Source organism: Chiloscyllium plagiosum, unplaced genomic scaffold (assembly GCF_037043375.1).
Source record: "Chiloscyllium plagiosum isolate Xiang-an unplaced genomic scaffold, Cpla_swu_hap1 HiC_scaffold_50, whole genome shotgun sequence".
Taxonomy (NCBI): Eukaryota; Metazoa; Chordata; class Chondrichthyes; order Orectolobiformes; family Hemiscylliidae; genus Chiloscyllium; species Chiloscyllium plagiosum.
Genome location: NW_028270188.1, coordinates 57,527,168 through 57,540,801, shown reverse-complemented (window position 1 = coordinate 57,540,801; position 13,634 = coordinate 57,527,168). Strand labels below are relative to the sequence as shown.

Below are 13,634 nucleotides of genomic sequence, written 5' to 3'. Positions count from 1 at the left end.
AGAGCACAGCAAGATCCCACAGACCACGATTCACCAACGGCTCCCTTCCCCCCAAGAGCACAGCAAGATCCCACAGACCACGATTCGCCAACGGCTCCCCCGAGAGCACAGCAAGATCCCACAGACCGCGATTCACAAACGGCTCACTTCCCCCCAAGAGCACAGCAAGATCCCATAGACCGCGATTCGCCAACGGCTCCCTTCCCCCCGAGAGCACAGCAAGATCCCACACACCGCGATTCGCCAATAGCTCCCCCCCGAGAGTACAGCAAAATCCCACAGACTGTGATTTGCCAATGGCCCCCTCCCCCGAGAGCACAGCATGATCCCACAGATCAGCGCGCGGACCCAGACGCACAGCAAGATCCCAAGACCGCGATTCGCCAACGACTCCCTCCCTTCGAGAGCACAGCAAGATCCCACAGATCAGTGCACAGACCCAGACGCACAGCAAGATCCCACAGACCGCGATTCGTCAACGGCTCCCTCCCTTCGAGAGCACAGCAAGATCCCACAGATCAGTGCACAGACCCAGACGCACAGCAAGATCCCACAGACCGCAATTCGCCAATGGCTCCACCTCCACGAGACGCACAGGAAGATCCCACAGCTCAGTGGGCGGACACAGGCGCACAGCAAGATCCCACAGACTGCGATTCGCCAATGGCCCCCTCTCCCGAGAGCACAGCATGATCCCACAGATCAGCGCGCGGACCCGGACGCACAGCAAGATCTCAGCGCACAGCCTGTAATTTGCGAATGGCTCCCCCCCAGAGCACAGCAAGATCCCACAGAGAGGGATTCACCAACGGCTCCCCCCACCAAGAGCACAGCAAGATCCCACTGCTCAGCAGGCAGACCCAGACTCACAGCAAGATCCCACAGACTGTGATTTGCCAATGGGTCCCCCCAGAGAGCACAGCAAGATCCCACTAACTGCAATTTGGCAGTGGGTCACCCCCCCAAACACACAAGATCCCACAGTCCAGATTACGCCATCTTGCACAGCAAGATCCTACAGCCCAGCACGCAAACACAGATGCATAGCAAGGTCCCACACTTGAGCACACCCCCAGACACATTGCATGATCCCACACACAGTGATGTGCTCATGGGGTCAGGCACAGGGGGCTGGAGGAGGCAATGAAGATAGGGAGGGGGTGTAGGGGCTGGAGGAGGTGACAGAGATAGGGAGGCGGTGTAGGGGGCTGGAGGGGGTGACAGAGATAGGGAGGGGTTGTAGGGGGCTGGACGAGGCGATGAAGATAGGGAGGGGGTGTAGGGGCTGGAGGAGGTGACAGAGATAGGGAGGGGGTGTAGGGGCTGGAGGAGGCGATGGAGATAGGGAGGGGATGTAGGGGCTGGAGGAGGTGACAGAGATAGGGAGGGGGTGTAGGGGCTGGAGGAGGCGATGGAGATAGGGAGGGGGTGTAGGGGGCTGGAGGAGGCGATGAAGATAGGGAGGGGGTGTAGGGGCTGGAGGAGGTGACAGAGATAGGGAGGGGATGTAGGGGGCTGGAGGGGGTGACAGGGATAGAGAGGGGTGTAGGGGGCTGGAGGGGGTGACAGAGATAGGGAGGGGGTGTAGGGGGCTGGAGGGGGTGACAGAGATAGGGAGGGGGTGTAGGGGCTGGAGGAGGTGACAGAGATAGGGAGGCGGTGTAGGGGGCTGGAGGGGGTGACAGAGATAGGGAGGGGGTGTAGGGGGCTGGAGGAGGTGATGAACATAGGGAGGGGGTGTAGGGGCTGGAGGAGGCGATGGAGATAGGGAGGGGATGTAGGGGCTGGAGGAGGTGACAGAGATAGGGAGGGGGTGTAGGGGGCTGGAGGGGGTGACAGAGATAGGGAGGGGGTGTAGGGGCTGGAGGAGGCGATGGAGATAGGGAGGGGGTGTAGGGGCTGGAGGAGGTGACAGAGATAGGGAGGGGGTGTAGGGGGCTGGAGGGGGTGACAGAGATAGGGAGGGGGTGTAGGGGCTGGAGGAGGTGACAGAGATAGGGAGGGGGTGTAGGGGCTGGAGGGTGACAGAGATAGGGAGAGGGTGTAGGGGCTGGAGGGGGTGACAGAGATAGGGAGGGGGTGTAGGGGGCTGGAGGGGGTGACAGGGATAGGGAGGGTGTGTAGGGGGCTGGAGGGGGTGACAGATAGGGAGGAGGTGTAGGGGCTGGAGGGGGTTACTGAGATAGGGAGGGGGTGTAGGGGCTGGAGGGGGTGACAGAGATAGGGAGAGGGTGTAGGGGGCTGGAGGGGGTGACAGGGATAGGGAGGGTGTGTAGGGGGCTGGAGGGGATGACAGAGATAGGGAGGGGGTGTAGGGGACTGGAGGGGGTGACAGGGATAGGGAGGGGGTGTAGGGGGCTGGAGGGGATGACAGAGATAGGGAGGGGGTGTAGGGGACTGGAGGGGGTGACAGGGATAGGGAGGGGGTGTAGGGGCTGGAGGAGATGACAGAGATAGGGAGGGGTGTAGGGGGCTGGAGGGGGTGACAGGGATAGGGAGGGGTGTAGGGGGCTGGAGGAGGTGACAGAGATAGGGAGGGGGTGTAGGGGGCTGGAGGGCGTGACAGGGATAGGGAGGGGTGTAGGGGGCTGGAGGGGGTGACAGAGATAGGGAGGGGTGGAGGGGGCTGGAGGAGGTGACAGAGATAGGGAGGGGGTGTAGGGGGCTGGAGGGGGTGACAGGGATAGGGAGGGGTGTAGGGGGCTGGAGGGGGTGACAGAGATAGGAGAGAGAGAGAGGGGATGGTAGGGCTGTGAGGGGGAGGGTGGTGGCGGTAGGCAAAGGAGGCTTGTGGGCGGAAAGTTCTGGAATCCGGAGCAGGGAGGGCGGAGGCAGGAAACTCGGGAATAGCGTGCGATGAGTGTGCACTCTGTCACACAACCGTAACCTCAGGGAGAGAGGAACAGCCTGCTCTGGTAACCCTCAACCCTCCGGCTACTCAGTGACTCACTGAGGAGACTTCCTGATCCCTGAGGGCGGCCGGGAAATCCTCATGGATACTATCCCAGAGAGCGGCCACACCAACCAACACCAACAGCGTAGACGGAACTTTACTCTGTATCTAACCCCGTGCTGTCCCTGGGATGGGGGGGACAGTGTAGAGGAAGCTTTACTCTGTATCTAACCCCTGTGCTGTCCCTGTCCCTGTCCCTGGCAGTGTTTGATGGGGTAGGTGGAGAGGTCTGTTTGCGTGCGTGAGGGGATGGGGTGGGGGGAGACGGTGAGGACGCTGGTATTTCTGACTGCGATCGAAACTTGAGCAACGCCCGCTCCCCACCCCCTGCCCCCTTCCTCCACCATAGTGCCCACCTCCCATGAGGCTCTCCCTCGCTCTGCTGAAATGATGGTGCTGGGGTCTGTGGGTGGGGAGGTGGGTGCTGAGGGAGGGTCACGCAGACGCTCTGCAGTAAATCCCTCGCTGCCTTGCATCTCTACCTCCGATGGGGGAAGATGCGTGGGGCGGTTTTCCCTGGAGCGTCGGAGGCTGAGGGGTGACCTTATAGAGGTTTATAAAATCATGAGGGGGCATGGATAGGATAAATAGACAAGGTCTTTTCCCTGGGGGAAGGGGAGTCCAGAACTAGAGGGGCATGGGTTTAGGGTGAGAGGGGAAAGGGGCAACTTTTTCACACAGAAACGTGTATGGAATGAGCTGCCAGAGGAAGTGGTAGAGGCTGGTACAATGACAACATTTAAAAGGCATCAGGATGGGGACATGAATAGGAAGGGTTTGGAGGGATGTGGGCCAAGTGCTGGCAAGTGCGAGATTGGGTTAGGATATCTGGTGGAAAGGTTGGACTGAAGGGACTGTTTCTGTGCTACAGGAAAACAACACAGCACCGAGGTAGAGAGGAATCCGGGTGTTGTGATGGATGCGTCAGGTCAGGTTGATTTGCAGGTAGAGGGAGGGACGATGGAACAAAGGTATGTTACAACAGACACGAGGGACTGACGCTCACCAGGATCTCCCAAAGTTCAGCAAACTGAGACCACACCTGGATGATGCACACAGTTTCGGTCACTTTATTAAACACAATGAGACACACCAGTCCGCACAACTAACGTACCCCAGTGTTATACAGGGACAGACCTGTCCCCACCAGTACTGTACCCCAGTGTTATACAGGGACATACCCGTCCCCACCAGTACTGTACCCCAGTGTTATACAGTGACAGACCTGTCCCCACCAGTACTGTACCCCAGTGTTATACAGGGACATACCCGTCCCCACCAGTACTGTACCCCAGTGTGATACAGGGACAGACCCGTCCCCACCAGTACTGTACCCCAGTGTTATACAGTGACAGACCTGTCCCCACCAGTACTGTACCCCAGTGTTATACAGGGACATACCCGTCCCCACCAGTACTGTACCCCAGTGTTATACAGGGACAGACCTGTCCCCACCAGTACTGTACCCCAGTGTTATACAGGGATAGACCCGTCCCCACCAGAACTGTAACCCAGGGTTTTACAGCGACAGACCCGTCCTCACCAGTACTGTACCCCAGTGTTATACAGGGACAGACCCGTCCCCACCAGTACTGTACCCCAGTGTTATACAGGGACAGACCCGTCCCCACCAGTACTGTACCCCAGTGTTATACAGGGACAGACCCGTCCCCACCAGTACTGTACCCCAGTGTTATACAGGGACATACCCGTCCCCACCAGTACTGTACCCCAGTGTTATACAGAGACAGACCCGTCCCCACCAGTACTGTACACCAGTGTTATACAGGGACATACCCGTCCCCACCAGTACTGTACCCCAGTGTTATACAGTGACAGACCTGTCCCCACCAGTACTGTACCCCAGTGTTATACAGGGACATACCCGTCCCCACCAGTACTGTACCCCAGTGTGATACAGGGACAGACCCGTCCCCACCAGTACTGTACCCCAGTGTTATACAGTGACAGACCTGTCCCCACCAGTACTGTACCCCAGTGTTATACAGGGACATACCCGTCCCCACCAGTACTGTACCCCAGTGTTATACAGGGACAGACCTGTCCCCACCAGTACTGTACCCCAGTGTTATACAGGGATAGACCCGTCCCCACCAGAACTGTAACCCAGGGTTTTACAGCGACAGACCCGTCCTCACCAGTACTGTACCCCAGTGTTATACAGGGACAGACCCGTCCCCACCAGTACTGTACCCCAGTGTTATACAGGGACAGACCCGTCCCCACCAGTACTGTACCCCAGTGTAATACAGGGACAGACCTGTCCCCACCAGTACTGTACCCCAGTGTTTTACAGAGTGACAGACCCGTCCCCACCAGTACTGTACCCCAGTGTTATACAGGGACAGACCCGTCCCCACCAGTACTGTACCCCAGTGTTATACAGGGACAGACCCGTCCCCACCAGTACTGTACCCCAGTGTTATACAGGGACAGACCCGTCCCCACCAGTACTGTACCCCAGTGTTATACAGGGACAGACCTGTCCCCTCCAGTACTGTACCCCAGTGTTATACAGTGACAGACCTGTCCCCACCAGTACTGTACCCCAGTGTTATATAGGGACAGACCCGTCCTCACCAGTACTGTACCCCAGTGTTATATAGGGACAGACCCGTCCCCACCAGTACTGTACCCCAGTGTTATACAGAGACAGACCCGTCCCCACCAGTACTGTACCCCAGTGTTATACAGGGACAGACCAGTCCCCACCAGTACTGTACCCCAGTGTTATATAGTGACAGACCTGTCCCCTCCAGTACTGTACCCCAGTGTTATACAGGGACAGACCCGTCCCCTCCAGTACTGTACCCCAGTGTTATACAGCGACAGACCTGTCCCCACCAGTACTGTACCCCAGTGTTATATAGGGACAGACCCGTCCCCACCAGTACTGTACCCCAGTGTTATACAGAGACAGACCCGTCCCCACCAGTACTGTACCCCAGTGTTATACAGGGACAGACCCGTCCCCACCAGTACTGTACCCCAGTGTTATATAGTGACAGACCTGTCCCCTCCAGTACTGTACCCCAGTGTTATACAGGGACAGACCCGTCCCCTCCAGTACTGTACCCCAGTGTTATACAGGGACAGACCCGTCCCCACCAGTACTGTACCCCAGTGTTATACAGGGACAGACCTGTCCCCTCCAGTACTGTACCCCAGTGTTATACAGGGACAGACCCGTCCCCACCAGTACTGTACCCCAGTGTTAGACAGTGACAGACCCGTCCCCACCAGTACTGTACCCCAGTGTTATACAGGGACAGACCCGTCCCCACCAGTACTGTACCCCAGTGTTATACAGGGACAGACCCGTCCCCACCAGTACTGTACCCCGGTGTTATACAGGGACAGACCCGTCCCCACCAGTACTGTACCCCAGTGTTATACAGGGACAGACCCGTCCCCACCAGTACTGTACCCCAGTGTTATACAGGGACAGACCCGTCCCCACCAGTACTGTACCCCAGTGTTATACAGGGACAGACCCGTCCCCACCAGTACTGTACCCCAGTGTTATACAGGGACAGACCCGTCCCCACCAGTACTGTACCCCGGTGTTATACAGGGACAGACCCGTCCCCACCAGTACTGTACCCCGGTGTTATACAGGGACAGACCCGTCCCCACCAGTACTGTACCCCAGTGTTATACAGGGACAGACCCGTCCCCACCAGTACTGTACTCCAGTGTTATACAGGGACAGACCCGTCCCCACCAGTACTGTACCCCAGTGTTATACAGCGACAGACCTGTCCCCACCAGTACTGTACCCCAGTGTTATACAGGGACAGACCCGTCCCCACCAGTACTGTACCCCAGTGTTATACAGCGACAGACCCGTCCCCACCAGTACTGTACCCCAGTGTTATACAGGGACAGACCCGTCCCCACCAGTACTGTGCCCCAGTGTTATACAGCGACAGACCCGTCCCCACCAGTACTGTGCCCCAGTGTTATACAGCGACAGACCCGTCCCCACCAGTACTGTATCCCAGTGTTATACAGGGACAGACCTGTCCCCTCCAGTACTGTACCCCAGTGTTATACAGGGACAGACCCATCCCCACCAGTACTGTACCCCAGTGTTATACAGGGACAGACCCGTCCCCACCAGTACTGTACCACAGTGTTATACAGGGACAGACCTGTCCCCACCAGTACTGTACCCCAGTGTTATACAGTGACAGACCCGTCCCCACCAGAACTGTACCCCAGTGTTATACAGGGACAGACCCATCCCCACCAGTATTGTACCCCATTGTTATACAGCGACAGACCCGTCCCCACCAGCACTGTACCCCAGTGTTATACAGGTACAGACCCGTCCCACCAGTACTGTACCCCAGTGTTATACAGCGACAGACCCGTCCCCACCACTACTGTACCCCAGTGTTATACAGGGACAGACCCGTCCCACCAGTACTGTACCCCAGTGTTATACAGTGACAGACCCGTCCCCACCAGTACTGTACCCCAGTGTTATACAGGGACAGACCCGTCCCCACCAGTACTGTACCCCAGTGTTATACAGGGACAGACCCGTCCCCACCAGTACTGTACCCCAGTGTTATACAGGGACAGACCTGTCCCCACCCGTACTGTACCCCAGTGTTATACAGGGACAGACCTGCCCCACCAGTACTGTACCCCAGTGTTATACAGGGACAGACCCATCCCCACCAGTACTGTACCCCAGTGTTATACAGGGACAGACCCGTCCCCACCAGTACTGTACCCCAGTGTTATACAGGGACAGACCCGTCCCCACCAGTACTGTACCCCAATCTTATACAGGGACAGACCCGTCCCCACCAGTACTGTACCCCAGTGTTATACAGGGACAGACCCATCCCCACCAGTACTGTACCCCAGTGATATACAGGGACATACCCGTCCCCACCAGTACTGTACCCCAGTGTTATACAGGGACAGACCTGTCCCCACCAGTACTGTACCCCAGTGTTATACAGGGACAGACCCGTCCCCACCAGTACTGTGTCCCAGTGTTATACAGCGACAGACCCATCCCCACCAATACTGTACCCCAGTGTTATATAGGGACAGACCCGTCCCCACCAGTACGGTACCCCAGTGTTATACAGGGACAGACCCGTCCCCACCAGTACTGTACCCCAGTGTTATACAGGGACAGACCTGCCCCACCAGTACTCTACCCCAGTGTTATACAGAGACAGACCCCTCCCCACCAATACTGTACCCCAGTGTTATATAGGGACAGACCCATCCCCACCAGTACGGTACCCCAATGTTATACAGGGACACACCCGTCCCCACCAGTACTGTACCCCAGTGTTATACAGGGACAGACCCGTCCCCAACAGTACTGTACCCCAGTGTTATACAGGGACAGACCCGTCCCCACCAGTACTGTACCCCAGTGTTATACAGGGACAGACCCGTCCCCACCAGTACTGTATCCCAGTGTTATATAGGGACAGACCCATCCCCACCAGTACTGTACCCCAGTATTATATAGGGACAGACCCATCCCCACCAGTACGGTACCCCAGTGTTATACAGGGACAGACCCGTCCACACCAGTACTGTACCCCAGTGTTATACAGTGACAGACCCGTCCACACCAGTACGGTACCCCAGTGTTATACAGGGACAGACCTGTCCCCACCAGTACTGTACCCCAGTGTTATACAGTGACAGACCCGTCCACACCAGTACTGTACCCCAGTGTTATACAGGAACAGACCCCTCCCCACCAGTACTGTGCCGCAGTGTTATAAAGGGACAGACCCGTCCCCACCAGTACTGGACCCCAGTGTTATGCAGGGACAGACCCGTCCTCACCAGTACTGTACCCCAGTGTTATACAGGGACAGACCCGTCCCCACCAGTACTGTGCCGCAGTGTTATAAAGGGACAGACCCGTCCCCACCAGTACTGGACCCCAGTGTTATGCAGGGACAGACCCGTCCCCACCAGTACTGTACCCCAGTGTTATGCAGCGACAGACCCATCCCCACCAGTACTGTACCCCAGTGTTATACAGGGACAGAACCGTCCCCACCAGTACTGTACTCCAGTGTTATACAGGGACATACCCGTCCCCACCAGTACTGTACCCCAGTGTTATACAGGGACATACCCGTCCCCACCAGTACTCTACCCCAGTGTTATACAGAGACAGACCCCTCCCCACCAATACTGTACCCCAGTGTTATAAAGGGACAGACCCATCCCCACCAGTACTGTACCCCAGTGTTATACAGGGACAGACCTGCCCCACCAGTACTGTACCACAGTGTTATACAGGGACAGACCCATCCCCACCAGTACTGTGCCGCAGTGTTATAAAGGGACAGACCCGTCCCCACCAGTACTGGAACCCAGTGTTATACAGGGACAGACCCGTCCCCACCAGTACTGTACCCCAGTGTTATGCAGGGACAGACCCGTCCCCACCAGTACTGTACCCCAGTGTTATACAGGGACAGACCTGTCCCCACCAGTACTGTACCCCAGTGTTATACAGGGACAGAAACGTCCCCACCAGTAGTGCACCCCAGTATTATACAGGGAGAGTTCCGTCCCCACCAGTACTGTACGCCAGTGTTATACAGGGACAGACCCGTCCACACCAGTACTGTACCCCAGTGTTATACAGGGACAGACCCGTCCCCACCAGTACTGTACCCCAGTGTTATACAGGGACAGACCCCTCCCCACCAGTACCGTACCCCAGTGTTATACAGGGACAGACCCGTCCCCACCAGTACTGTACCCCAGTGTTATACAGGGACAGACCCATCCCCACCAGTACTGTACCCCAGTGTTATACAGGGACATACTCGTCCTCACCAGTACTGTACCCCAGTGTTATACATGGACAGACCCATCATAACCAGTACAGTACCCCAGTGATATACAGGGACAGACCTGTCCCCACCAGTACTGTATCCCAGTGTTATACAGGGACAGACCTGTCCCCACCAGTACTGTACCCCAGTGTTATACATGGACAGACCCATCCCCACCAGTACTGTACCCCAGTGATATACAGGGACAGACCTGTCCCCACCAGTACTGTATCCCAGTGTTATACAGCGACAGACCTGTCCCCACCAGTACTGTACCCCAGTGTTATACAGGGACAGACCCGTCCCCACCAGTAGTGCACCCCAGTATTATACAGGGAGAGTTCCGTCCCCACCAGTACTGTACGCCAGTGTTATACAGGGACAGACCCATCTCACCAGTACTGTACCCCAGTGTTATACAGTGACAGACCCGTCCCCACCAGGACTGTGCCCCAGTGTTATACAGGGACAGACCCATCCCCACCAGTACTGTACCCCAGTGTTATACATGGACAGACCCATTCCCACCAGTACAGTACCCCAGTGTTATACAGGGACAGACCTGTCCCCACCAGTACTGTACCCCAGTGTTATACATGGACAGACCCATCCCCACTAGTACTGTACCCCAGTGATATACAGGGACAGACCTGTCCCCACCAGTACTGTACCCCAGTGTTATACAGCGACAGACCCGTCCCCACCAGTACTGTACCCCAGTGTTATACAGTGACAGACCTGTCCTCACCAGCACTGTACCCCAGTGTTATACAGGGACAGACCTGTCCCCACCAGTACTGTACCCCAGTGTTATACAGGGACAGACCCGTCCCCACCAGTAGTGCACCCCAGTATTATACAGGGAGAGTTCCGTCCCCACCAGTACTGTACGCCAGTGTTATACAGGGACAGACCCGTCCCCACCAGTACTGTACGCCAGTGTTATACAGGGACAGACCCATCTCACCAGTACTGTATCCCAGTGTTATACAGTGACAGACCCGTCCCCACCAGGACTGTGCCCCAGTGTTATACAGGGACAGACCCATCCCCACCAGTACTGTACCCCAGTGTTATACAGGGACATACCCGTCCTCACCAGTACTGTACCCCAGTGTTATACATGGACAGACCCATCCCCACCAGTACTGTACCCCAGTGATATACAGGGACAGACCTGTCCCCACCAGTACTGTACCCCAGTGTTATACAGCGACAGACCCGTCCCCACCAGTACTGTACCCCAGTGTTATACAGTGACAGACCTGTCCTCACCAGCACTGTAACCCAGTGTTATACAGGGACAGACCTGTCCCCGCCAGTACTGTATCCCAGTGTTATACAGCGACAGACCCATCCCCACCAGTACTGTGCCCAGTGATATCGAGGGACAGACCCGTCCCCACCAGTACTGTACCCCAGTGTTATGCAGGGACAGACCCGTCCCCACCAGTACTGTACCCCAGTGTTATACAGGGACAGACCTGTCCCCACCAGTACTGTACCCCACTGTTATACAGGGACAGACCCGTCCCCACCAGCAGTGCACCCCAGTATTATACAGGGAGAGTTCCGTCCCCACCAGTACTGTACGCCAGTGTTATACAGGGACAGACCCGTCCACACCAGTACTGTACCCCAGTGTTATACAGGGACAGACCCGTCCCCACCAGTACTGTACCCCAGTGTTATACAGGGACAGACCCGTCCCCACCAGTACCGTACCCCAGTGTTATACAGGGACAGACCCGTCCCCACCAGTACTGTACCCCAGTGTTATACAGGGACAGACCCGTCCCCACCAGTACTGTACCCCAGTGTTATACAGGGACAGACCCGTCCCCACCAGTACCGTACCCCAGTGTTATACAGGGACAGACCCGTCCCCACCAGTACTGTACCCCAGTGTTACACAGGGACAGACCCGTCCCCACCAGTACTGTACGCCAGTGTTATACAGGGACAGACCCATCTCACCAGCACTGTACCCCAGTGTTAGATAGTGACAGACCCGTCCCCACCAGGACTGTGCCCCAGTGTTATACAGGGACAGACCCATCCCCACCAGTACTGTACCCCAGTGTTATACAGGGACATACCCGTCCTCACCAGTACTGTACCCCAGTGTTATACATGGACAGACCCATCCCCACCAGTACTGTACCCCAGTGATATACAGGGACAGACCTGTCCCCACCAGTACTGTACCCCAGTGTTATACAGCGACAGACCCGTCCCCACCAGCAGTGCACCCCAGTATTATACAGGGAGAGTTCCGTCCCCACCAGTTCTGTACGCCAGTGTTATACAGGGACAGACCCATCTCACCAGTACTGTACCCCAGTGTTATATAGTGACAGACCCGTCCCCACCAGGACTGTGCCCCAGTGTTATACAGGGACAGACCCATCCCCACCAGTACTGTACCCCAGTGTTATACAGGGACATACCCGTCCTCACCAGTACTGTACCCCAGTGTTATACATGGACAGACCCATCCCCACCAGTACTGTACCCCAGTGATATACAGGGACAGACCTGTCCCCACCAGTACTGTACCCCAGTGTTATACAGCGACAGACCCGTCCCCACCAGTACTGTACCCCAGTGTTATACAGTGACAGACCTGTCCTCACCAGCACTGTAACCCAGTGTTATACAGGGACAGACCTGTCCCCGCCAGTACTGTATCCCAGTGTTATACAGCGACAGACCCATCCCCACCAGTACTGTGCCCAGTGATATCGAGGGACAGACCCGTCCCCACCAGTACTGTACCCCAGTGTTATGCAGGGACAGACCCGTCCCCACCAGTACTGTACCCCAGTGTTATACAGGGACAGACCTGTCCCCACCAGTACTGTACCCCACTGTTATACAGGGACAGACCCGTCCCCACCAGCAGTGCACCCCAGTATTATACAGGGAGAGTTCCGTCCCCACCAGTACTGTACGCCAGTGTTATACAGGGACAGACCCGTCCACACCAGTACTGTACCCCAGTGTTATACAGGGACAGACCCGTCCCCACCAGTACTGTACCCCAGTGTTATACAGGGACAGACCCGTCCCCACCAGTACCGTACCCCAGTGTTATACAGGGACAGACCCGTCCCCACCAGTACTGTACCCCAGTGTTATACAGGGACAGACCCGTCCCCACCAGTACTGTACCCCAGTGTTATACAGGGACAGACCCGTCCCCACCAGTACCGTACCCCAGTGTTATACAGGGACAGACCCGTCCCCACCAGTACTGTACCCCAGTGTTACACAGGGACAGACCCGTCCCCACCAGTACTGTACGCCAGTGTTATACAGGGACAGACCCATCTCACCAGCACTGTACCCCAGTGTTAGATAGTGACAGACCCGTCCCCACCAGGACTGTGCCCCAGTGTTATACAGGGACAGACCCATCCCCACCAGTACTGTACCCCAGTGTTATACAGGGACATACCCGTCCTCACCAGTACTGTACCCCAGTGTTATACATGGACAGACCCATCCCCACCAGTACTGTACCCCAGTGATATACAGGGACAGACCTGTCCCCACCAGTACTGTACCCCAGTGTTATACAGCGACAGACCCGTCCCCACCAGCAGTGCACCCCAGTATTATACAGGGAGAGTTCCGTCCCCACCAGTTCTGTACGCCAGTGTTATACAGGGACAGACCCATCTCACCAGTACTGTACCCCAGTGTTATATAGTGACAGACCCGTCCCCACCAGGACTGTGCCCCAGTGTTATACAGGGACAGACCCATCCCCACCAGTACTGTACCCCAGTGTTATACAGGGACATACCCGTCCT

At 56.6% G+C, this 13,634-nt stretch overlaps 1 protein-coding gene across 1 annotated transcript in view; it reads right to left on the bottom strand.

Moving 5' to 3' along the window:
- LOC148135327 (ephrin-A2-like) overlaps nt 1-13,634 on the bottom strand; it is a 59,964-nt gene that overhangs the window by 4,087 nt on the left and 42,243 nt on the right. The gene's annotated exons all lie outside the window — the stretch shown is intronic.